The following is a 27,944-nucleotide window of genomic DNA, read 5'->3' on the forward strand; positions in this document are numbered from 1 at the left end:
CGTTCATCCGCTGTCGCAGCGTCTGCATGGTCTCGCCAATGTACCACACTTCGGGACATCCTTTCCTGCAGCGTATGAGGTAGACAACATTGGCAGAGTTGCATGAGTATGTACCGTGTACCTGGTGGGTGGTGTTCTCACATGTAATGGTGGTACCCATATCGATGATCTGGCACGTCTTGAGGTTGCGGTAAGGCGACAGTCATCTCCATCAAGGACGGTCACCTCAGCACTTCGCTTTACCGCAAGCCCACGGATAACCTCACGATGCTCCACTTCTCCAGCTTCCACCCTAAACACATTAAAGAAGCCATCCCCAATGGACAAGCCCTCCGTATACACAGGATCTGCTCAGAGGAGGAGGAGCGTAACAGACATCTACAGACGCTGAAATATGCCCTTGTACGAACGGTACATGGGGCTCTTCCCATCGATCGATAGTTCCAATGCGCCACAGCAAAAAAATGCACTGACCTCCTCAGAAGACAAACACAGGACACAACCGACAGAGTACCCTTCGTCATCCAGTACTTCCCCGGAGCGGAGAAACTACGACATCTTCTTCGCAGACTTCAACACGTCATCGATGAAGATGAACATCTTACCAAGGTCATCCCCACACCCCCACTACTTGCCTTCAAACAACCGCACAAGCTCAAACAAACCATTGTTTGCAGTAAACTGCCCAGCTTTAAGAACAGCGACCACGGCACCACACAACCCTGCCATGGCAATCTCTGCAAGACGTGCCAGATCATCGATATGGGTATCACCATTACACGTGAGAACACCACCCACCAGGTACGTGGTACATACTCATGTGACTCTGCCAATGTTGTCTACCTCATACGCTGCAGGAAAGGATTTCCCAAAGCGTGGTACATTGGCACTATCATGCAGACGCAGTGACAATGGATGAACGGACATCGCGCAACAATCGCCAGGCAGGAATGTTCCCTTCCAGTCAGGGAACACTTCAGCAGTCAAGGGCATTCAGCCTCTGATCTCCGGGTAAGCGTAGTCCAAGGCGGCCTTCATGAGGCACGACAACGCAAAATCGCCGAACAGATACTTATAGCCAAGTTCCGCACACATGAGCGCGGCCTCAACCGGGACCTTGGATTCATGTCGCATTACATTCATCCCCCACCATCTGGCCTGGGCTTGCGAAATCCTACCAACCGTCCTGGCTTGAGACAATTCACACCTCTTTAACCTGGGGTTACCCCTCTCTCTGGATCTGTAAAGACTTAATTAGCTGCAAATGCTTGCATTCAAAGTATCGTCTTGCATCTTTGACTTTGTCTATATATATGTTTCTGGAACCTACCTCTTCATTCACCTGAGGAAGGAGCAGCGCTCCGAAAGCTAGTGTTTGAAACAAACCTGTTGGACTTTAACCTGGCGTATAGAATGCAGTCATCACTTGCTAATGGGTATGATTGTCCACCTAAGGTACTCAGTGTTACTGGTCATGGGTTCTGTGGGTCTTGGCGTAGCTGATGAGCCAAATCCTAGAACCGCACCTTCAATCACTCAGATATCAGATGTTTCCAAAAGTTGGGATCGGTCTTTGGATGCTAAGTTGCGTGTATTCCTTTCTCAGGCTCCTGTTCAGGGCCTCTTCTTGTCGTCGGGTGTTCTCGAAGAATTATAACCTTTCAATCAGGAGGTTCCTCCAAATAGGTCTCTTTTGAGCAAAGGTCTCCCAGGCATTTACGCTATGTTCCACTTCTTGACGTAAGCATATGAGGTGTCTTTGAAGAGCTTCCTTTTCCTTCTTTTGTTCGTGATCCTTCCTTGAGCTAGGTGAAGAAGATGTGCTTTGGCAATCGGGACTCTGACATCGTAAGCATATGGGCGGCCCAGCGGAGTAGATCATGGCCTCAATGCTGGTGCTATCGATTCCTTCAAGGACACTAACGTTAGCATGCCTGTCCTCCCAGCTGATTCAGAGCTAAAGTACATTTGGATTTTGCAATGTAATTTAAGCTCTGTTGTTTAAATGTCTCCCTGATGTAAAGCCTCAGTGAATACTTCAAATGCTTTAACAAAGTTTAATGCCTCAGTTGACATAGGCAAGCCACCTGTAAGCTAATGTGAACTATCTCTCTGACAGGTATTACAGCAAATCAAATACAAACCCCTTCATAGATTATCATAGAATTTACAGTGCAGAAGGAGGCCATTCGGCCCGTCGAGTCTGCACCGGCTCTTGGAAAGAGCACCCTACCCAAGGTCAACATCTCCACCCTAACCCCATAACCCAGTAACCCCACCCAACACTAAGGGCAATTTTGGATACGAAGGGCAATTTATCATGGCCAATCCACCTAACCTGCACATCTTTGGACTGTGGGAGGAAATCGGAGCACCCGGAGGAAACCCACGCACACACAGGGAGGATGTGCTGACTCCGCACAGACAGTGGCCCAAGCCGGAATTGAACCTGGGACCCTGGAGCTGTGAAGCAATTGTGCTATCCACAATGCTACCGTGCTGCCTTAGAGTATACTGCCAAAGGGCATCCCAAATTGATGTCAGAGGGGATGTGTGCCATGACACTGTGTTTCAGTAGCTGCTGCTTTCAGACTTTGAGCTTGCAATATTAACAATTGTTATATCAAAACCCTCCCTTTCCATCTATCTTCTCTCCCTCACCCACTCTTCCCTCCCTCTCTCCTTTTTCCCTCCCTCCTCTTTACTAACAGACCTGTTATGTTTATGTGGAAAATATATTTTACTGACCGTTATGTTTAAGTTAGGAAAAGTTGACGTACTTTTATGGCATTGTTCAGCTGATAAAGTTCAACATTGAATTAAATATTAATTAGTTTCAAAGTTTTGTATTTATAAAATTATTTTTGTTAATAAGTATTTTATATTAAATTATACAAGCTTCTACAAATGTCTAACTGAAACATCTAAACACAACATTTAATTATGAGATCATTATAAATTAATATGATAATTGAAGTAAACAAGGCATATACATAATAATCCATGGGTAAGACAGTGGCACACTAGTTTGCACTACTGCCTCACAATATCAGGGACTCGTATTCAATTCAGATCTTGGGTGACTATTTGGTGTTTATACATTTGCCCTGTGTCTGCATGGGTTTCCTAGAACCATAGAAAAGAACCATAGAATACCCACAGTGCAGAAGGAGGCCATTTGGCCCAGCTTGTCTGCACCGATCATTTGAACGAGTACCCTACTTCTCCGCCTATCTCCGGAACCTAACCTACATCCCTGGACACTCAGAAGTAATTTAGCATGGCCAATCCACCTAACCTGCACATCTTTGGAAAACGGCACCCAGAAGAAACCCACACAGACACGGGGAGAATGTACAAACTCTACACAGACAGTCATCCAAGATCGGAATTGAACCTTGGACCCTGACGCTGTGAGGCAGCGGTGCTAAGCACTGTGCCATCACCATTTCCTCCGGGTACTTTAGTTTCCTCCCACAGTCCAAAGATCTGCAGATTAGACAGATTAGCCTTGCTAAATTGCCCCTTAGTATCCAATGGTTAGGTGGGGTTATGGGTGTTAAGTAATGGGTAGAGACATTGCAATTAGTTGTCTCATTTATGTTAACATAGAACATAGAACAATACAGCGCAGTACAGGCCCTTCGGCCCACGATGTTGCACCGAAACAAAAGCCATCTAACCTACACTATGCCATTATCATCCATATGTTTATCCAATAAACTTTTAAATGCCCTCAATGTTGGTGCAAAGTATCCATTAATTGACACTGATATGTAAAGGGGCTTCAGGTGGCCTCTGTCAGGTGATGGATGGTTAGAGTTTTGTGTAAAGGCTGTTGGAATGAAATAAATGTGTGTTTGTGAAAAAGGAACAGAACTTTAGACTCTTCATATCACAGCAACTAAAACGTCTAACAATTGGTAGCAGAGGATGGTTGCTGTGTAAATGTGAAGGGTTGAAAGATACAACTTTTCCAGATCAAACCAAGGAGTGAGTGAGAAAAAAAAAAAAGGGATATATGGCTGAACCGAGGATAAAGATGGCTGGATATGACTATCCTCCCTTATTTTCTGAAAGGGAATCATACAACCAATGGAGAAGTGCAGTAGTTATGTGGACTAAGGTAACTGCTTTGGGAAAGAGAAAACAAGGTATGGCATTGGCTCTTTCTCTACCATATGGCAGTAAAATCCAGAACAAAGTGCTTTCTGAGCTGGAATTGGAAGAGTTAGACTCTGAAGAAGGTCTGGAGACTTTATTACATTATATGGATAAATTTATAAGAAAGATGACTTGTTAAGTGCATATGAAGCATGGTCGGATTTTGATAAGTTCCGTAAAATGGAGGATATCTCCATGGAAGACGATATAATGGAATTTGGCAGACTATATAAAAGGCTGCAGAAGCACAACCTGAAATTTCCACAGTCTATGTTGGCCTTTAAATTGCTTGACTGAGCTAGAGTGAGCAACATGGATAGGCTCCTGGTTTTGACAGGAGTTCAGTTTACTGATAAGGATACCTTGTTCGAACAGATGACAAAAGCTTCACAACAGTTTCTGGGGAAACATTCGATTCCGATGGCTCTGATGACCCAAATAAGGCAGAACATGGAAGATACACTACTAACAGGATGGCGAAATCGTATGGCTATGAACAGGGCTCAAGACTATAGAAGGAGACTGAGACAAAGAAATTATGAAGACAGAAACCCAGTTAGAACCTACAATAGGAAGATGAACCCCAGAAATGCACGGGGCATGATAAATCGATGTTTCTGATGTGACTCTCAATACCATTATGCTTTCAACTGTCCAACTCCTTATGATAGAGTGTTTGAAGCGACACATGACACGGAAGAGTCAGAAGAGGAAAAAGATAGTGACCAGAAAGAAGGCATTGTCCTATTGACAAGCAGTTTTACGCCGGTCATGAGGGTGTTGGTTGCAGAATCCTTCAACTGTGCTGTATTGGACAGTGGCTCCACATCTACTGTGTGTGGAATTGACTGGTTAAAATGTTACCTGGACTCTTTGAATGCTGAAAATCGTAACAAGGTTAAGGAATTTGAAAGTTCCACAAGTTTCAGGTTTGGGGATGATAATACTCTGAAGTCGCTGAAAAGAGTGGTGTTCCCTTGCAATATTGCCGGAGTGAATAATTTCATTAGCACGGATGTTGTATCAAGTGAGATACCTTTGCTTCTGAGCAGACCGTCGATGAAGAAAGCACACATGAAACTGGGTATGGAACAGGATAAGGCAACAGTTTTTGGAAAGACGGTGGACTTACAATTTACACAGTTGGGACACTATTGTATTCCATTACTGACAAATAATATTTCAAGTAGATTGGTTAAGGATGTGTTAATAGCAGTTGAAAATGGGACTTTAGCTGGTAAAAAGCTTGTGATATTAAAACTGCATCGGCAATTTGCACATCCGTCTCCTCGGAGGCTGAAAAATTAATTAAAAGATGCAGGGGTAAGGGATGAAGACTATACTAAACTGATAGAACAGGTTAGTGACCGCTGTGAAGTTTGTAGGAAGTACAGTAGGACACCAGCACGGCCGATAGTAACCCTACCTTTGGCCAGGGATTTTAACAACATTGTGGCCATGGACCTTAAGATCTGGGATAAAGCAAATAATATATTTATTTTGCATTTTGTAGATTTAGCAACCAGATTTAGTCAATCAACGATTGTACGAAGTAAAGAAAAGAGAGTAATTCTGGATCAAATCGTGGAAAAATGGATAGGGACAGGAATGGGTCCACCGGCAAAATTCCTTATGGACAATGGGAGAGAATTTGCTCATGATGAGTTTAGGGAAATGTGTGAAAACATGAATATCAGAGTTATGAATACGCTGCAGAAAGTCCATTTAGTAATGGTGTCTGTGAAAGAAATCATGCGGTCATCGATGACATGCTTCGGAAACTTTTGGCAGATCGACCAAATTGCAGGCTAAATTCAGCTTTAGCATGGGCAGTACATGCAAAGAATTCATTGCAGATGGTTGGGGGCTATAATCCTCATCAATTAGTGTTTGGTAGAAATCCTAAAATTCCACCCATTTTGGATGACTAGCCTCCAGCTTGGGAAGGGACTATAATTAGCTCTGGTTTTGCTGAACATTTAAATGCATTACATAGCAGTAGACCATTTTTTGGAGAAGTAGAAGTCTTTGAAAGAATTCGCAGAGCTTTAAGACATAACGTATGGCCATCAGATGCCATTTTTCAGCAAGAAGGCATGGTATACTATAAGAGAGACAATTCTAATGAATGGAAAGACCCAGGGAAGATCATAGGCATAGATGGCAAAACAATTATTTTGCAACATGGTAATCAAACTGTGAGGGTACATTCATCAAGGATAATGGGTACAGATTACAAATTTTCAAATTTAGACAGAGCGAACAGATATGACGAGGAACCAGAGTCACCAGGTCCGCATGTGTTACAGAATTATGAGGACCAATTAACTGATATAGACAGGGTTTCTGTGGAGGAACACAACACTTCTGATGAATTATAACAGGCCATTTTTAAGAAAGGGCAACTGCCAAAAGTTGGTATAAAAATGACATACTTGCCTGAAAGGTCTAGTCAATTGAAGGATGCAACTGTTATTAGTAGAGCAGGGAAGGCCACTGGGAAGTATAAACATTGGTTGAAAGTACAGCATTCAGGGGGAGGAGTCAAGACAATGGATTGAGAAAACGAAGTTCAAAAATGGAGGGCACAGAAACGCAGTGCCAGTTCAGATAGTACATTGGATAGTGAACAGGTCCGCAGGAAAAGGTCGAGAACTATTGAAAGGTCATCCCACAGCAGAAGGGAAAGATCAAGCAGTAGCAGTACAGAACGAGATACCAGGGGGTGAGGGGACGTAGTTTGTCAAGATCTCGGAACATGAGTAAGACTACGAATACTAATAGGAGTAGAAGCCCACATGCACGTAAGATTTTGGTGGCTTCAAATAAATTAGATGAAAAAGTTATCAAAGAAGCTAAACAGCAAGAATTGCATAGTTGGAGTGAATTTGGGGTATACACGGAAGTACCGGATAGGGGAAAAAGAGCTCTATCCCACAGATGGATTTGCACAGAAAACGTTCTTCCGGGTGGAATTTATAAGGTAAACGCCAGGCGTGTGGCAAGGGGATTTGAAGAAAACTTAGAAGATCAGGATTTAAGGGTAGATTCACTTACAGCAGGGAAGGTTATTTTAAAGATCTTCTTGGCTCTATTAGCCACAAAGGCATGGGAATGCAAATCTATAGATATAAAAGCTGCCTTTTTGCAGGGGCATCAGCTCCAGAGAGACATTTTTCTCCATCCTCCTAAAGAAGCAGCTAACACAGAAGGGGTACTCTGGAAGTTGAACAAATGTGTATATAGATTAAATGATGCATCTAGGGTGTGGTATTTTTCGGTAATGTCAGTTTTGTTAAAGTTATGCTGTTGCCAGTTGAAAACAGATCCTGCAATGTTTTACTGGCACTATAAAGGAAATCTTTCTGGCATTTTTATGATGCATGTCGATGATTTTTTGTGGGGTGGGACTAGTGATTTTGAAGCTTTTGTAATCTCTGGTTTGAGGAAATAATTCAGGGTTGGAAGTCAGGCTTCCGGTGCATTTAAGTATATTGGACTGGAAATTGGACAGACTAAGTTAGGGGCAACTTGACGTCAGCAATCTTATTTGGAAAGCATCAGCCCAATAGCAATTAGTTGTGGCCGAGATTCATAAAAAGACGCAATGGTTTCAAAGATGGAAAAAGAGCAACTGCAAAGTTGAATTGGGCAACTGAACTGGCTAGGTAGACAGACTAGACCGGACGTGAGTTTTGATGTCTTAGAATTGAGTACAAAAATGAATGATCCCAAAGTGGAAGACATAATAAGAGCAAATAAAACATTGGCCAAACTAAAAATGCAGGAGTGTGTTTTGAAGTTCCCGGTTTTAGGTGACCTTAGGCACTTGAAACTCAGTTTATAGTGATGGGTCCTACGCAAATTTATGTGATGGGGTTTCAAGCGCAGGAGGTTTTATAATTTTCCTTTTGGGGAACAATGGTAAATCTTGCCCGCTTTTGTGGGAAACAAAGAAAATAAGGAGAGTGGTAAAAAGCACTTGGGCTGCTGAGACGTTAAGCCTTGTAGAGGCGGTGGATATGGCCTCTATATTTGATAAGTATGATATTGACAGATATTTTGGGATTAGGGGATTTGGGGAATATACCTACTGACTGTTACATTGACATTAAATCCCTATGGGAAAATGTGCACTCTACAAAAAGTGCCAATGAAAAGAGGTTACGGATAGACATCGCAAGTTTGAAGCAGATGTTGGACAGAGGGGAAATAACAAAAATTAAGTGGGCCGACAGGAGCTATCAACTGTCGGACTGTTTTCCGAAAAGAGGGGCGAGTTCACAGAAACTATTGGATATTGTTAATGAAGGGCGCATGTTACTGTGACTGTTTTTTTTTAAATTTCTCATCCAAACAAAAAAAAAGGGGGAGGGGAGAATCTTGTGTGTGTTTTTGAGTTTCTTGAAATTTTGTTTTCACCTAATTATTTTTTTACTCCAAGGAAGGGGAGTTAAGCAATGGGTTAAGAGACATTGCAATTAGTTGTCTCATTTATGTTAAGTATCAATTAATTGACACTGATATGTAAAGGGGCTTCAGGTGGCCTCTGTCAGGTGATGGATGGTTAGAGTTTTGTGGAAAGGCTGTTGGAATGAAATAAATGTGTGTTTGTGAAAAAGGAACAGAACTTTAGACTCTTCATATCACAACAACTGAAACATCTAACAACGGGGTAGGGCGGGGTCGCGAGCCTGGATAAGGTGCTCTTTTTGGAGCGTCAGTGCAGACTCAATGGGCCGAATGACTTTCTTCTTTTTTTAAAATTCAGACATGGGGAGAATGTGTAAAACACACTCGGACAGTGACCCATGGCTGGGAACGATCCTGGGTCCTTGGTGCTGTTAGGCAGCAGTGCTAACCATTGGGCCACTGTGCTGCACTCAAATTGCTTTCTTCTGCACTGCAGTGATTTTATGGTTCTATGATTTGATTTGATCAACACAAATCCAAAAAATATCAGATGTTACAAGGACAGTGACAGCAAAAAGCCCTGGGGCACTTTTAAAATCTTATGACCATAATCTAATCACAAACATACAAACATTTTTAAGTATGCCACATGTAAAGCTACATAATAATAAAGTGAACATTTAAATTGTTTCACAGATTTAAAACAAATAACCTGAACAAATAAACCTATATTCACTTATGAATAATCACATTTAATCATTTAAAAAATTAAAAATTACTTTGAAAGAACCAATAACTGTAATGCCTGTATAAAATAATTTTTAAAAAGTTTTAAAAACTGCTACATACCTTTAAAACACTTATTAAATATGCTGCCTGCTGTGTGTTCAATCTAAATCTGCAGTTTAGATGCTTGCCCTCAATGACTGTTCCTAAACTAGCCCCGTCCTAAAGGGGCGGGTCTGCACTCCTCTTTCACCACGCTGGAGCCTGCACAGACCGAAGCGCTGGACGCCTGAGGCTACCACATCGAGAGGAACATTTGACACGATACCTGAGTATAGGTGAGTAGGCCGCCCGAGGCTGCCCACCGCGAGCTGAAAGTTGCGGCCAATATTGTGTCCAGAGGGCTGTGGAGTGCTGAGATGAAAGGCGAGGGTTGGAATTCTCCGGTCATTGCGATTTACTTTTCTTGCTGGCAGCCCATCCGCCCCAGTGGGTTTCCCAGCGCCAATGCCGAGGAGACCACATTGTGAACACATAATGCAGGATAATAATTTGAAAGAAATACAAGTAAATCACTATTCCACTTGAAATGAGCATTTGGGGCCTTGGATGGTGGGAAGGGAGAAGGTGAAAGAACAGGGCCCCTGCACTTGCAAAGAATGGTGCCATAGGAAAGAGCGGGGATGTTAGAGGTGAATGAGGATTCAACCAGGTTGTCATGGAGCCTATGATCCCTTTGGAAAGTTGGAAGGTGAGAGCAGGGGGAAGGTGTGTTTGGTGGTGGCATCATATTGGAGCTGATGAAAATGCCATAGGATGATGCGTTGAATAGGGAATCTGGTGGGGTGTAAGGGGAGGGTGAGAAGAGCGTTATCATTGTTCCGGGAGGGAGGGGAAAGAATGGGAGCATGAAATGGATCGGACATGATGGATGGCATTGGCAACCACGCTTGTTTGGAATTATGGAAGATGGAAGACATATTAGAAGCACTGATGTGGAAGGTTGCATCATCAGAGCAGATGGCACAGAGATCGAGAAACTGGGAGAATAGAATGAAGTCCTTACAGGAAGTGGGGTGTGTAGTCAAGGGATGCATGGATTTGTAATGAATACCAGTGCTCTTGGGTCGGCCACAAGGCAGAACACGAGCGTTCTAAAAGTATGCTGCTGATTAAAATTGAAGTGACTAGAGAAAATAAGAGGGAAATGTGTATTTTAGGGTGGAAATGGCTGTGATTGTCATGGGATATTGTGCTGCAACAATCACTTCTCCCAATTATAACAACAAATTCTGTACTTTAAGATATAGCATTCCTGTCACTATAAAAGATCTCCTGGTGTCTATAAATAACAGATTTACAGACTACTCAATTAAAACAACAGCTTGCACTGAGAGAAACTTCTACATAGTAAACGCCTCAAGAAATTTCACCGAAGAGAAATAGATGCTGAGTATGATGTGCGATTGGGGGAAGTGACTGGAAGCTGACACAAAGGGAGGAGTTTTGAAGGGACTTTTGAAAGTGAGTTACAATTGTGAAAGGGTTAAGGGAGAATGTTCCAGACAGTGCAGCTAAAGTGGGTAAAATATTGGCAAGCGATGGTGGTGAGCAAGCAGGAAAACTCTGATAATAATTTGGAGCTTGATAAGCTAACAGATAGGTCATGGACACAGGGCAAGCCTGTGTAAGGATATACTAGCAAGAATGAAGATTGAGAATTCTGTGTTTTTTGGAGTTGTTGGAAAATAGGGGAGATGAACCTCAGCATGGGATGTCGAAATCTGGACAGGTTGTAATTTATATAGTCTAAAGTTTGGAAGTCTAGCTAAAAGGGCACTGAAGGTGTGTTTAATTGCTATAGTTGGGAGAAGCAAGGAAAAGGTTTGGCTGTTATTTTTGTATCTTCACACTAATCACTTGGAACAGTGTGAAGTAGTGCGAGGATTCATATCTTTATTTGTTTATGGGATATGGGCATCGCTGGCTGGATCAGCACTTATTGCCCATCCCTGAGGGCATTTAAGAGTCAACCACATTGCTGTGGGTCTGGAGTCACATGTAGGCCAGACCAGGTAAAGCTGGCAGATTTCCTTCCCTAAAGGACATTAGTGAACCAGATGGGTTTTTACCACAATCAACAATGGTTTCATGGTCATCATTAGACTTTTAATTCCAGATTTTTATTGAATTCAAATTCAAACCGGCTCCCCTGGTGGGATTCAAACCCAGGTCCCCAGAGCATTATCCTGGGTCTCTGGATTACTAGTCCAGTGACACTACCAATACGCCACTGCCTCCCTTAAATCGTAGGCTGATTAACAAACCTTCCATGGCCATAACTATCTTTATACTCCTAAAAGTGGGAGGGTTCCATATGATAGGAGGATGGAGGTCCAGCCCACTTTTAGATATATCCCATTGTATGTCAGCTAAAAATTAAAATTGGGAATCCATTTTCTATTTGCATTCATTGGCCATCTAGAGAGAGGTTGGAATCCTGTCTCTGCCGACGCAGAGGCAGGAATGTGATCGCTCAGCCCAAGATTCACTCAAGCACTCCTAGTGGAGAGATGTGATTTGCTATATGAGGCTCAACTCATGGTCAAAACTGGAACCTGTCAGGTACAATCTGATTTAGAGGAGGACTGAGTGGCGGTTCAGGTGGGTGGGGGAATTGGAATGGGGGTGGATGTTAAGTAGCCAGGTTTCTGTCCAGCAACACCCATGAACGCCTTTACTTTTGGCGTTGAAACTTCTGTGAGTCATCTATCTGAACACAACAAAATTTCCTTGAAAATTCTCAGCTTTGAGTTTAAATGCCTCCGTGTTATTACAATAATCTAAAAACTAAGTGCTCAAAAAGGATTTGCTTAACACGTCATGGGTTCATTTATTAAGACGAGGTACATGAGAACAGTTATGCATAGGGATAAAGCTTGTAGGTATCGTAAATCTCCTTACCATCCTCTTTTACAGATTCTTTGCTTTATTACTACTGCCATCTCGTTTTATCTTCTGCTCAGCACAATTATCTTCGAAGAACCCTAAAGTTTTCTCCTTGACCGCTTTTCTTTCATTTATATGTACTCCTAATGTAGTTCGGTGGCAAAATCTTTTTGCCAAATCTCCAGGTGAGTGCCTTGGGTCATTTTACACATTAGTGCAATTGCTCTTGTTTATGTGCTGTTAGAGAAAATATGGCTCATCTGTGATTTGATGTTGGACAAGGAATCTGACTACAAATGTTTACCGCATCAATCCTAGTCACAATATATAGGATATGAGCATTGAGGGAATGACTACCATTTGTTGGCTAGCCTTGAGAACAGTTAAGAGTACACTGTGTGCATTGCTTGAGTACATTAATGTGAGCCTGGAGTTACATGTAGGTCAGACCAGGGGAAGGATGGCAGATTTCCTTCCCTAAAGGACATTCATGAACTAGATGGTTTTTATGACAATCAATGGTTCCCATTACTGAAATTAGCTTCCAATTTCAATTATTTTGTTTTCGGGATGACACAGTGGCACAGTGGTTAGCACTGCTGCCTCACAGCTCCAGGGTTCAATTCCAGCCTCGGGTGACTGTCTGTGTGGCGTTTGCACTTCCTCTCCGTATCTGTGTGGGTTTCCTCCGGGTGCTCCTGTTTCCTCCCACAATCCAAAGATGTGCAGGTTAGATGGATTGGCCATGCTAAATTGCCCCTTAGTGTTCAAAAAGGTTAGGTTGGGTTATGGGGATAGGGTGGAGGCGTGGGCTTAAGTAGGGTACTCTTTCCAATGGTCGGTGCAGACTTGATGGGCTGAATGGCCTCCTTCTGCACTGTAGGGATTCTATGCTTTTTCTGATTCCAGATTTTTTTAAAAAATCAATCAAATTTATTAATTGAATTTAAATTCCACCAGCTAGTGGGGTGGGATTTGAACTCGCACTCCCAGAGCATCAATCTGAGCCTCTGAAATACTAGTCCATTGCCACCATCTCCCTATATAGGAAAAACTAGAACCACAGGGCACAATCTCAGACTAAAGGGATGATTCTTTAAAACAGAGATGAGGAAGAATTTCTTTAGCCAGAGGGTGGTGAATCTGTGGAACTCTTTGCCGCAGAAGGCTGTGGAGGCCAAATCACTGAGTGCCTTTAAAACAGAGATAGACAGGTTCTTGAAGGCAGGAAAATGGGGATGGAAAAAATATCATCCATGATTGAATGGCCAAACAGACTCAATGGGCCGAGTGGCCTAATCCTGCTCCTATGTCTTATGGTCTATATGTCAGTGTGCCAAATGACAATGAACATTTTAAAAAAGGATCAAGGAGAAAACTTTGGGGTTCTTCCAAGATAATTGCGCTGAGCAGAAGATAAAGCTAATTCTGGGGACCTAATGACTAAAATGGGACAGAAAGTAGTAGAACCAGTAAAAGAGGATGAAGCTGTTGATTGTGTCCAGCACTCCCGGGAGGTCCAGGTGGAAAAAGAGGGATAGCATACACCACATCATGTTCAATACATACCGGTGTTTAAGCCAATTTGTTTCCAGGTCAAACATCATCTTGATTTTAAAATTCTCATCCTTGTTTTCAAATCCTTCTATAGCCTTGCCTCTCCCTACCTCTGTGATTCCCTCTAGCTCCACAACCCTCGAAGATAACTGTGCTTCTCTAGGTCTGGCCTTTTGTGCATCCCATTTTAAAAAATATTACATTGCCATTGATGGTCCCCACTGTCACCAGTCTCCTAAATGACCCTCTTATGGACTGATTTCATTAACACTACACCCTGTATGTTTCATCCGATGCCAGTGCTTTTGTAGTTACATTGTATATGTTGTGTTGCCCTATTATGTATTTTCTTTTATTCCCTTTTCTTCTCATGTACTTAATGATCTGTTGAGCTGCTCGCAGAAAAATACTTTTCACTGTAACTCGGTACACGTGACAATAAACAAATCCAATCCAATCCAATCCAATGGTCACAATATCAATTGACTATGTCTTGGAACACCCTATCTACACCTCCTCACCTCACTGTTTTCCTTTAAGACACTCCTTAAAACCTACCTCTTTATCCAAGCTTTTGACCATTGGAGCTAATATCTTCTCATGTGGCTCAGTGTCATACTTTGTGTTATAAAGTTCTTGTGAACTGCCTTGCGAAGTTTAATTACTTTACCAGCGCAATATAAATATAAATTTTTGAATGTGAGTAACATTTAAATTAATTTAACTAAATTCTACTCTTTCAAAACTCTACATTCTTGATGCAGTTGGGTAAATACTGTAGCAGTGTATGATAATTTTCTACATTTTAAACAATGCTTGATTGTTTAACTTATCTGTTAGTCTCATTCTATCGCATGTGATTGAGACCTCATGGACTGCATCACAACAGTGGAACAATACCACTACAGTTGCAGAGAAAAGTGGCATGCTCTTATAACTTAAAGAACACGGATTTAGTGGTTAGCACTGTTGCTTCACAGCGCCAGGGTCCCAGTTTGGATTCCCGGCTTGGGTCACTGTCTGTGCGGAGTCTGCATGTTCTCCCCGTGTCTGCGTTGGTTTCCTCTCATAGTCCAAAGATGTGCAGGTTAGGTGGATTGGCCATGCTAAATTGCCCTTAGTGTCCTTAGGTTCTCCCCGTGTCTGCATGGGTTTGCTGCGGGTGCTCCAGTTTCCTCCCACAAGTGCTGAAAGACGTGGGGCGGGATTCTCTGCAATTGGCGCGATGTCCGCCGACCGGGGCCAAAAACGGTGCGAATCAATCCGGCATCACGCCGCCCCAAAGGTGCGGAAGTCTCCGCATCTTTAGGGGCAGAGCCCTCACCTTGAGGGGCTAGGCCCGCGCCGGACTGATTTCCGCCCCGCCAGCTGGCGGGAAAGACCTTTGGTGCCCCGCCAGCTGGCGCGAAACTGACTTTGCCGGGCGGCGCATGCGCGGGAGCATCAGCGGCCGCTCACGGCATCCCCGCGCATGCGCAGTGGAGGGGGTCTATTCCGCCTCCGCCATGGTCTCCACCATGGAGGCGGAAGGAAAAGAGTGCCCCCACGGCACAGGCCTGCCCGCGGATCGTTGGGCCCCGATCCCGGGCCAGGCCACAGTAGGGGCACCCCCCCCAGGGCCAGATCGCCCCGCGCCCCCCCCAGGACCCCGGAGCCTGCCCGCGCCGCCTTGTCCCGCCGGTAAGAGAGGTGGTTTGATTCTCGCCGGTGGGACAACATTCCAGCAGCGGGACTTCGGCCCATCCAGGCCGGAGAATCGGCGGGGGGGGGGGGGGGCGCCAACCGGCACGGCGGGGGGTCGGAGAATCCCGCCCCAGATGTTAAGGTAATTTGGACATTCTGAATTCTCCCTCTGTGCACCCGAACAGGCGCGGAGTGTGGTGACTAGGGTCTTTTCATAGTAACTTCATTGTACTTTTAATGTAAGCCTACTTGTGACAATAATAAAAATTGTAGGATTGTTTTTTAACCTAGTTTGAAGCATACTTTTAAAACATTGTTTAAAAGCTTCAAATGTAAATCTGACTGGAGCAATTACATTTAGCATAATTAAGTCACTGATTATTATTTCCAGAATTAGCAGGGCAGAGTTACAGTGATCTTTTAACCTTATAGATCGTTGTGGAAAGGGCGAGACGCTAAATGACAGCTTTAACCAGAGAGATAAAGGAAAACATTCCAAATTATGTAAATTTAAAATAAGAACACGAACTGCGAGAAATATTCAGTGGTGGCTCTCCGTGACCCAGCTGACTTGTTGGGTCAGGATTAGGAATAAATTGGAGGCCTTCACAGGGGATGGCATCTCACTGCAGCAAGCCTCAGGGATGTTCTTTTTACATCAGGTCAGAAGTGGGGATGTTTGTCGATGATTGCACAGTGTTCATTATCATTCACCATCCTCAGATACTAAAGTAGCTCATGCACCTATCCAGCAGGACCTGGACAATGGCTTGAGTCGATAAATGGCAAGTAACAGTCATGCTACACAAGTGTCAGGCAATAATCATCTCCACAAGGGGAAGTCTAACCATCTTCCCCTGAAGTTCAATGGTATTACTTTCACTGAATCCCCCACCATCAACATCCTGATGGTTTCCATTGACAAGAAATTTAACTAGCCATGATGCTCACGTGCCATGAACAAGTAATTTAAAAAATGGTATTAGCCCTAAATTTAATTGGAGGGGTGGGGGGGCGTGGGCAATGCACCATGCAGGGGCTGGAGAGGGTGACAGTGGGAGGGCTTGGACATTTTATATTCCGGGTTTCTTACAGTTGTGGAAATAGCCCCTGGCATAAGTTAAGTGTTTGGGCAAGGCAGCAGGGATGGGGTCAGATGAGTTAGAGGTGATTTCTGTCAGAGGAGCCAAACTTAGGTCAGCACACAATTTCTTTGCTATGACTGAAGGAGCATTCATGGAATTGATATTAAGTTTGAGCCCTTTTAGATTGCCTGCCTAATAGCCTGAAGCTGATTCCATATTGGTGACAGTTATAATTTTCTTTCAGCACAAATGAAAATTAATAAATTACAGTATTAAGGCTGACATTTACAAGGAACAATTGAAAATACACCATTCTGTGGGTTGAGGCATGGTCCATTCCTCAGACTACCTACTCACATATATTTGTACACCTGCCTGATCTCCTTCATTGGACTTCTCCATTGATAATGACACGATTATATATTCCAAAACCAAAGCTGCATAAAATCCATCTGGTCAGAGGCATGGCAAGTTTTCCAGCCAAAGACCTTGTGCCTCCCTTAATTGATTTTAGTCTTAGACCTTGCATTTTCTATTCTCACATTGGCAATACAACCCATGAACCTTGAAGACAACAAGAGTTCTAACTGTAACTAAAACCAATGTTCAAAATGAACTTAAAATTAAATAAATAGAATTATAAATTAGATACTGTAATATGAAACGATAATCAAGCAAAATCTAAAACTGAGTAAAACCAAAAGGGATTCCAATTCAAATTGCAAAAGTTTGCAAATTAACACAGAGAAAATATGTACTGTACTGTAGACAGATTAAGCCTCCTAGTTCTTTTCCCTTTTCTTTCTAGCATTAACGATTAGTTTTCGCAATAACAAGGCTGTGGTGATATGCATCACTGTAAATACACAAGGGGTTAATGTACATACACTACACCTAGCTAGACACTAGAGGGAGCACCAGAGACATGACACACAGACATTCAACCAATAGGTCAGTAAGATAGGACACGACCAATGGGCAGTCAAGACATCCAGAGGTGATACTACCACAAGGGGGCTACCCATATAAAAGGACACAGCACACATGATCTCTCTCTTTCCAGTGGAGACATGCAGTGAGTACAGACACAGGGTTGATTGAAACACATCACACCCACCACGTGGATTGTAGCAGACTGGTTAGTTAGTCTGAGTAGCTATAGCAGGATTAACAGGAGAGTCGAATCCAAGTAGGAGAATTGTTAATCGATATATAAATGTGTTAAAGCTATCTCCAAGTCTGAACCTTCCTTTGTCAGAGTGTACATCAAGGAAGCAACTTATGCTACGTCTAGAGCATAACAAAACAAAGGCCACTTGTGATATTGAATCTGTCAGGAATCCAAACAGCTAAAAACAGTGAATTTCAAAATGAGAAAATACTGAGAAAAAAAGCTTTAGGAGTCATTTAACTCTTGCAATCCCCTCATAAAACCATATTCTTACAAACTCATTTGGCGGGATCCTCCATGTTGACGCCGACGCAGCATTTGTGGATTTCCACGACAGCAAAACTGGTGCCACACCTGGTCCGATTCCGCTACTGTTAAGGGGCTAGCACCGGCACCATGTGGAACACAATCGATTCCAATGAGAAACGGTGCCGGATTCGCTGGTTTCGCGATTGATACTCAGGGGCTGACAAGCTGCGGCCACATATACACACCTCACTACCCACACACACCATCCCAGTCAAAAAGATGGCAGCGAGGAGCAAGATTCTCAAGTGCCGAGCAGCAGGCCCTCTTGGACAACGTGGAGGAGAGGAGGATTACCCTGGACCTCGGCCCAAGAAAGAGGCCGTCAGCGCCATGGGCAACACCATCCGGACAAGCCAGCAGTGCCGCAAAAAAACTGCACAATTTCCTCAGGGCAGCCAGGGTGAGTTGGCAGAACTGTGGCCCTAGCATGAACCCTCCTCCCACACACACCCGTAACCAAATCCCCCTCCCACCCCCGAATGCGGGCGAACCCCCATCCTGCACCACATGCCGACACCCATATTGGCCGGCATGGCCAGGTGTCCTGGCCGCTGAGGCCATTCAGCTACCTAAACCCTGGGCTGCATGTGTCATTGGACTGTCTAACACTGTCATTTTCTGTCCCTCCTCGGCCCTCCCGCTCCCCAACCCTCCCGTCAGGAAAAGGCCGTGCGTAACCGCCGGGCGTGGGAGAAGACAGGAGGGGGATCCCTGGGCCTGTGGCCCCTCACCATCGCAGAGCAGAGGGAAAGAAGATTGCCGGGCTGGAGTTCAGCCGCGGGCGAGGAAGTGAGACCCCGCTTAGTTGCAGTTCCCCGTGACACGCGTGTCTACTCCCCCCCCAACATCAACCCCCCCCCCCCACCAACCTCCCCCCCCCCCACACCACGCCCACACCACTCTCACCCTACACCACGCCCTCACCACCCCCCCAACCCCACTTGCACGTGCCCCCCCCCCCCATCTCCCCGGCCTGCGGTCCAATCATGCGCATTGACTTGCGACTTTCAGGAGAAGCTGGAGATGGGCAGTATCCATCTGCCGCCCCCACCCCCAGTCAGTGCCACAGTCGGAGCCTCCCCCATGAGCCGGGCAGCGAGGGAAGCAGCTCGGACACCAGCCATCCGCCCGAGACTCTGGAGACCCCAGAGCTCGAGTCGGAGGTTGACACGGATTTCCCATCACAGCTGTCTCCAAATCCCTCCACCTCACCTCGGTTGGGCACTTTAGCGAAGAGGCGCCTGGGACACTCTCTGGGACATGCAGCTGATACAGTACTTCAGGTAGAGGTAGGAACTCCTAAGGGGGCTGACAGCTGGAGGGCGGGCCGACACCAGGAACTAGCTGCCGGCCAGACGGGTTGCGGGCTTCTGGAACGGAGAGTCCCATCGATTGTGGAGATGCAGTCACAGAACCAGGAACTACATGAGGGGTCGTCGGCGAGCATCCAGTACCTGCAGGTGCAATTGGAAGAGCCCAACCGCGTGCAGCAGCAGAGGTGGTGCCGACAATGCGTGCCATCCAGGCCAACATCGCATGCGTAGCGGCCGTGGTGAAGGCATTCACCCCGCAGCCGGGGGAGGGGGGCAATGGGGGGGGTGGGGGGGGGGATCTCGAACATGTCCAGAATCGTCAAGTGTGCTCGGATGAAATCGGCGTGAACACTACCTGGCTATCGGGCACTCAGTTGAATGATGCGCAGCTGATGGTCACATATCAGCTGCACTTTCATCGAATGGTACCACTTTCGGCTTGTGTAGAGTGGCTTGTCATCTACAGGTACTCATCGGGGGACATGCATCCCATCAAGCTCCAATTTATGCATTTCATAAATGGCTGTGAGGTATCCTCACCTATGTTTACATTCAATTATATATTCACCAGAGACATTAATACTGACTGTACACGATATGTCAAAAGTCATATGATTTGCAAGAGCCATCTTAATGGCTTGTTTCTGTCTAATTTTTATAAGCACTGACTAAAAGTTCATAATATTACATGTCTGTACTAGCCAGAACATTAGTTAATATATGTTTCCCACTTATGCTGCATCCTCTGTATTAATAGTCTCCTTTCATTTATCAGTATCAAAAACTAGTAAATTGGCACAATTATGAATAATTTTGCTCACTGAAATGTTCAAAGCAAAATTGGAGCTTGACCATTTAGAAGACATTTTCTAAGAATCGCCTTAAACGTTTCTTCAAAGTGGAGACTGCAGGCTAGGGAAGGAAATGGCTAGGTCTAATTAAACTTGAAAGATTAAAATGCAAACAACACATTCCACGCTAAAGGAGAAAACAATCAGGGGGTATAACAGGTTGCCAATCTACCAGTGCCAGTTTCCTGCCAGGCAGTGGAAGTTAGCATCTAGTGCAATATATCTGACTCAGGCATACTCAAAGTTGATATGTTGCTAGTGGGGGTGGAGGGGGAAGTGACAAAAATGTCAATGTGTTCTGCTCCCCAACATTACTTGAGGAACAAAAATGCACCACAGACATAAGATGTTATTTTTGGCAGTGCTTGGAGAAAAATAAATTGGTTGCGGTGTACTCTGGAGGTGTAATATTTCAACTGGAGAAATGCAGCTTTTGTTTGAGTTGCTATTTCTGCATTGTGAACATTACAAAATGCAATCTGAATAATAAACAGTCAACAAAAGAGGAAACTCGGTCTTTGGTGCACCAACGTTAATTCCAAGATCAACCTTCAATTCAACTATTGAATTGAACATGCAATGATATATTGGGCTGAATTTTACCAACCCTCTGGGAATAGGCTGTGATGGCGAGGGGGAAGCTAAAATGGTGAGGGGAGGCAGAGGACTGCCCTTATGCAGAGTCCTATGGATGCATTAAAGTGACCAGTAAAGAGCCGCTTCATCCTGCTGCTGATAAAATGCGTGGAGAGACGATATTCAGCTTCTCAGGAGAGGCCCCCCAGTGGTAATGGTGCCACCTGCCCAGACCAACATCGGATCCAGCCATCCCCTCTGCTGTGGTCTGCCTGACTGACCTTTGTGCCTCCCTTGGTGCCTCCCCCTTTACCTGGCTGGAAGAGCAGTGTCATTCTAAGGTGTATTCCTCTTCCAGGTGCAGTCCCAGCAGTAGCCAATACTTCCAGTGTCACTGCTGAGACTGTTAAGCTGCCAGCCTCTGACTGGCAGTGTGCTCCTGTGGGTGGAGTTTTGGGGGGCGGGGGTGGTGGTGTTGGGCAGTGATCTTTAATAGAAATAGAACCCCTAACAGCAACAAATTCGTTGCCTAAACCCCCTAAAATGTGTCCGTGAGTCCCACAGATGGCTGAGGCAGGGTTGTCCACGCTTCTGTGCTTGTCAACAGAACGCCCGTCGCAAGCGTAAAATTCGGCCCATAACAATCTGTAGATGATACTTAGAAGAGCTGCTAATTCTTGTTTTTGTTATTTGCATCATTTTGTGAAAGTGTTCTTTACTTAGGCCCATAACAACTTTGCACAGTGCTAAATAGTCAACCTAATCTTGTATAAGAGGGTTAGGTGTTATGAGTACATATAACTATTCTGCTATTTTGAAATACGTGACTCTTTGTGGTAAGTGAATTTTTAGTTCTGTATCATTTATTTCTGATGAGAATAATTAATTGACTGCATACTTCTATGAATTCTAAGTAAAGAACACTTTCACAAAATGTTTCAAATACCAAAAACAGGAATTAGCAGCTCCTCTAAGTATCATCTACAGATTTCATTCATTCATCTATCAGTGTATTCTGTCCAAAGGGAGGTCCCTCATCATCTGCTGATGCTTCATCCATCCAGGGGCAGCACGGTAGCATTGTGGATAGCACAATTGCTTCACAGCTCCAGGGTCCCAGGTTCGATTCCGGCTTGGGTCACTGTCTGTGCGGAGTCTGCACATCCTCCCTGTGTGTGCATGGGTTTCCTCCGGGTGCTCCGGTTTCCTCCCACAGTCCAAAGATGTGCAGGTTAGGTGGATTGGCCATGATAAATTGCCCTTAGTGTCCAAAATTGCCCTTAGTGTTGGGTGGGGATACTGTGTTATGGGAATAGGGTAGGGTGCTCTTTCCAAGAGCCGGTGCAGACTCGATGGGCCGAATGGCCTCCTTCTGCACTGTAAATTCTATGATAATCCTGAGCCATTTTCTTGGATGCTTTTCATCAGTGGTTGTCATTGGCAGAAAATGGGCTTCACTGGCACTTTAATTACAAATAACAACTCTCTGTACATTATACCATAAGCCCCATAATAAGGCATTACTAGCAACACCCCAATATCTTCCAAAACTGGAAGAACAATGTGGGTATTAAGTTAGAAATGTGTTTATGTGAACATGTTTTTATATCGAAGTGTCCGAGTATGGATTACTCTCGTCAACCAACTTACTTACTTCCTGAGCGAATTCTAAGCACCTATAAAAGCTAATGCCGATCACATTTGAAGCCATGCTGACTGTCCTCTGTAAGGCCTGTGCTCTAACTTTTCATTTCTAATATTGCAAATGCCCCCTCAAGTTAATATCAGGCTTACTAGTCTGCAGAATCTTTCCAGAATATTGTCCAAGTAGTACTTTTTAATGTGGGTGTAGACTTTGAGTACAAATAAACTATCTAATCGTGGGCCCCATTACAATATAACCAATTCTATTTTCGTTCAACAACAAATATGTACCTTTCAGCAGAGGTCACAAGATATGGAATTTTCCTAAATCAATAGAAAGACAAATTACTGCAGATGCTGGAGATCTGAAATAAAACAGAAAGTGCCAGAAAACCTCAACAGGTTTGGCAGCATCTGTGCCGAGAGAAGCAAAGTTAACATTTCAGATCTAATATATTCCGAAGAAGTTATATTCGATTCAAAACAACTCTGTTTCTCTTCCCACAGATGCTGCCAGACCTGCTGAGTTTTTCCAGCACTTTCTGTTTTTCTTTCACGACATCAGTATTCTTTCTTCAATTTGACTTAATGCCCCACAACTGATACTCACATTACCATCCAGCTACACTTGGCAACTGAGCATATTCAACCTGGTGTCCACAGCGCCTGGAATGCACCTTAAATCATCTCTATGTTCACGTGACCTCAACAGAAGTTACTCCAATAGCTCCATGTCATCCAGCAGTGTGTTTGGCCACAGAAGCATCCATTAGCCCCAGAGAACAACTTTTGAAAATTCGACTATCAAAACATAAAGAACAAAGAACAATACAGCACAGGAACAGGCCCTTCGGCCTTCCAAGCCTGCGCCGATCACGTATCCTATCTAGACCAAATGCCTGTATCCTTCCATACCCCGTCTGTTTATGTGCCTATCCAGATAAGTCTTAAAGGTCGCTAAAGTATCTGCCTCAACCACCTCACTTCGCAGTGTAAAAAACTTCCCCCACACATATCCACTGAACCTTTCCTCCCTCACCTTGAACCTGTGCCCCCTTGTAATTGTCATTTCTGCTCTGGGAAAAAGCCTCCAACTGTTCACCCTACCTACACCCCTAATAATTTTATAAACTTCTATCAGGTTGCCCCTCAGCCTCCGTCTCTCCAGGGAGAACAATCCCAGTATATTCAATCTCCCCTCATAGTTATTATCCTCCACACCAGGCAACATCCTGGTAAATCTTTTCTGTACTCTCTCCAAAGTACACCACGTCCTTCTGATAGTGTGGTGACCAGCATTGGACACAGTATTCCAAATGTGGCCCAACCAACGTTCTACATAATTGTAACATAATTTTCGAGCTTTTATACTCGATATCCCATCCTCTTAAGGCAAGCACGCCATATGCTTTCTTCACTACCATTTCCACCTGTGTTGCCACTTTTAAAGATCTGTGGACCTGCACGCCCAGATCTCTCTGTGTCTCTATGCTCCTGATGGTTCTGCCATGTATTTTATAGATCCCACCTGAATTGGATCTACCAAAACATTTGTCCAGGTTAAATTCCATCTGCCATTTCGCAGCCAAATTTTGCAGTTGCAGCCATCTGGGATGGCCACTTCCAACTAGGTACAGGAAAACTCAGAAAAGCCTAGCGGGTAAAATGGACAAGCCAAGACTCAGGCAGGCTCAGAGCCTGAAATGCATATTTGTAAGCAGCAAGTCCAGACGGTATTGAAACTCTGACCAATTAGCATTGTAATGGGGCCGATTAGCATTTGATGGCCCATCTTCACCAAAACAAAGGACTGGTACTCGAGCGACCAGTACAGTCCCAGACATTTTGGCGCCACTCCCTGCTCAAGGGAAACGCAAACAACGGGGTCAGTGACCGCTTGGGACACACCCAGCCATCCAGATCCCCGCCCACTTATTGGTTAGGAATCGAACGGAGTGATCAGGGATCACCCAATTAGTGGGGCTCAAACCGAAGGACCCTGCTATCTAGCCCAAAAGAGCGCAAAAACCCCCAAGTATAAGAAGAAGAGCTTGCCACATGTTCGCTCTCTCTTGGTCTTGGTGCCCGGTCACAGCCATCTCCAATTGCAGCAACACCAGAAGCAAGTCCAAGTTCAACGCTCGCTACAAGACGGATGAGCCTAGCTGAGCAGCAGTTACTCCTTCGGACTCGATAGATCCAGAATCGAACAGCGGCCACTGTTTTCTCTGACCTAAGCCGAGTGCCCGATTGTCTGAGTCAATAGGTGTAGTTAACTAGTAGTGTTTATGTTGCATGACTAATTGTGAGTAAATAAAGTACCCTTTACCTTGAACTAACAAACTGGTGTTTGGCTCTTTGATCGATAGCCGGTTGAAACTTGTGGTGGTATCATTTGATACCTGGCGACTCTAAGCATTAGGACATAGGTAACATAGAAAGAAGGGCAAATTCACTGATTGCTATAATTGGAACAGAGCCACAGAAAGGACAGAGTAAAAGAGTAAAGGATAAAAGGCTATCTATATCCTGTTGTGTTCTCTGACAATCTTCATCACTATGCGCAACTCCTGTAATCTTAGTATCATCCGCAAACTTGCTAGAGTCGCCAGGTATCTTGTCTCGCCCACCTTAGCAGCTTCCAAATTCAGTATGATAACGCCTACCAGGACACGCAACATGCTGTAATGGTAAGAGAAGAGACAGAGAACCAGGTACAACAGTTAAGGAAACAGTGTGATGATTTGAAGGCAGCCCTCCGAGCACTCCACAGTTCCACCACGGAACAAAGGCAGAGTTTGGTGGATCATGTCACGTGCAGGCAGCAAATTGCAAAGTTGCAATCCCTGCTATCTAGCTGGTTTAGCTCACTGGGCTAAATCGCTGGCTTTTAAAGCAGACCAAGGCAGGCCAGCAGCACGGTTCAATTCCCGTACCAGGCGCCGGAATGTGGCGACTAGGGCTTTTCACAGTAACTTCATTGAAGCCTACTCGTGACAATAAGCGATTTTCATTTCATTTTCATTTTTCAAAATGGGTTTAGAGACACCTTTGGCCCACAGCTACATCAGGAAGACGGCCCCGATTGGCAGGAACTCAGTGAAACGGCCCAACGGTACGTTAGTGAGACCGAGAATCAAAATGGATCCCCCCAGGCCCCGAAAAGAAAAGCACCCGCACCACCGACTGCACAGGCAGCACCCAACCCAATGAACCCCATTACCACACAGTGCAGGGTTACCACAGAAAAAGACAGAGCTGGAGAGAGTAGACGTCACAATGAATCCAATAAGGTCACACCAAGACCCCGCATGGGTAAATCAAGGCAGACGTAGCGCGCAGCATCCCAAGACACAAGAATGTTATAATTGTGGACAGAAAGGACATTATGCACAAGAATGTCAAGGCCCCCCGAAGCAGCAAAGGAATCTGCACCCAAATGCCCCACCCCTAGAAACAATTCCAGACCCATCCACAGTGTAAGTGCTCAAACAGATAATGCGGCCTTGCATGGCATCGATTGATGGTGTTCGGGCTCCCCAACCTGGGTCTGTGATACCATTTGGGATAAGTCCGGAAGACCAGTAGTTGCAGGCATAGTCCGGGAACACTCCATAGAGTTCCTTTGGGATATAGGAGGGTCCCGAACCACATTAAACTCCTCCACCATGTACCAAAAAGAGATATGGCCCACTACGGACACCATTGCCCTTAGTGGCTTCACAGGTCACCTCCAGCAGGGACACATCACAGCCCCTGTGGACGTTCAGCTCGGTAATATTCAAACAAAACACTCGGTCATTTTAGTGGATTTACCGCAGACAGCAGAACACATCCTGGGCATAGGTTTCATGAGTGCACACAACCTTTCATTCGACCCAGTCAACAAACGTATATTGAAAATGGCTAGAGCAGCGCGAGCCCCCGCCATGCTCACAGTAGGAGATTATGCCCATAGAATCAGCTCAGTAGGAGAGTACTGGTTTGATCCACAAACCATTACCACAGACAAAGTGGTTAGAGAGGTCTTGAAAAGACATAAAGCAGCATTTTCCCAGCATAAGCATGACTGCGCCAAAATCCCAGGAGTAGTAAACATTACAGGTCCTTATCCTAAGCCCCAGAAACAGTACGGCTTCCCCCAGCAGGCCGAGGGAGTGATAGCCAACGTAATTCAAAGCTTATTGAATCAAGGCATGATTCAACCCGTTGCCTCGACGAACAATGCCCCAATTTGGCCAGTAAGAAAACCTGATGGTTCATGGCGACTGACCATCGACTACAGAGAATTGAACAAAGTGACTCCCCTAGCAGCCCCCTCCATTGCCACGAGTCCTGAGAACATGTTGAGATAGGGACTCCAGTCAAAAGTTTTCACAGTATTGGATATCAGCAATGGCTTTTGGTCCATACCACTGGACAAAGCATGCCAGTATAAATTTGCGTTCACTTTCCAGGCACAGCAGTACACGGGGACATGCCTTCCACAAGGCTTCCACAACTCCCCCTCCATCTTTCACAGACAATTGGCAAACGGATTATCTAAATTTTCCCGCCCTGAATGCCTTGTTCAGTATGTGGACGACTTGCTCCTACAGACTGACACCAAGGAAGAGCTCATTGCACTTCTTTCAGAATTATTAGAACTACTCACAACAATTGGATGCACAATTAACCCCAAGAAGGCCCAAATCCTCCAGGAAAAAGTGACATATTTAGGTACGGTCATCACACATGGGAAGCGTGAAATAGAACACAAACACATAGACTCCATTGTAAGCTTGCCCTTGCCCCAAAACGTTACAGGCCTCCAGTCATTTTTAGGACTGGTTGGATATTGTAGAAACCACATAGATGGATTCGCCACAAAAGCAGTCCCACTTTCCGAGCTCCTAAAGAAACAGGCCCCACGGAAATGGCTTCCACAGCACACGGATGCCGTGGATGCATTGAAACGCGCCCTGAGCACAGCCCCCGCTCTGCAAGCCCCAGATCCACACACCCCACACGCGATAGAGGTAGCGACCACCGCCCGAAACCTTTCAGCCGTACTCCTGCAGGAAAGACACGATCGTCTCGGACCCGTAGCCTATGCCTCGCGAGTCATAGATCCAGTGGAACAGGGATTTTAAGCCTGCAAAAGGCACCTGTTAGCAGTTTTCTGGGCGGTACAGTACTTCTCGTACATAACCGGACTCAATCCAGTAACCATCTTAACCGAGCACACCCCGACACAGCTTTTATTGGATGGCAGACTAAAAGACGGCACAGTAAGCCAAATTCGAGCAGCACGCTGGACCCTACTCCTACAAGGACGCGACATTACCGTAAAATGGACAAAAACGCAAACGTTTCTGGCCGATAATTTGCAATATGCAGGAATCCCACATGAGTGCGAGATCATAAGCCCCAAGCACAGCACAGGCCCCTTTGTTCCCAAGTCGGCACCAAAAAAGACAGGTACCACAGACGACCCAGCCCACAAACAAAGCATTGAGAATTT

The 27,944-nt window shown here is 44.9% G+C and overlaps 1 protein-coding gene across 3 annotated transcripts in view; it reads right to left on the reverse strand.

Moving 5' to 3' along the window:
• Positions 1–27,944, reverse strand: part of dlgap2a (discs, large (Drosophila) homolog-associated protein 2a) — a 1,100,531-nt gene that overhangs the window by 827,699 nt on the left and 244,888 nt on the right. The gene's annotated exons all lie outside the window — the stretch shown is intronic.

The sequence above is a fragment of the Scyliorhinus torazame genome, chromosome 4 (genome assembly GCF_047496885.1).
Source record: "Scyliorhinus torazame isolate Kashiwa2021f chromosome 4, sScyTor2.1, whole genome shotgun sequence".
Classification (NCBI taxonomy): Eukaryota; Metazoa; Chordata; class Chondrichthyes; order Carcharhiniformes; family Scyliorhinidae; genus Scyliorhinus; species Scyliorhinus torazame.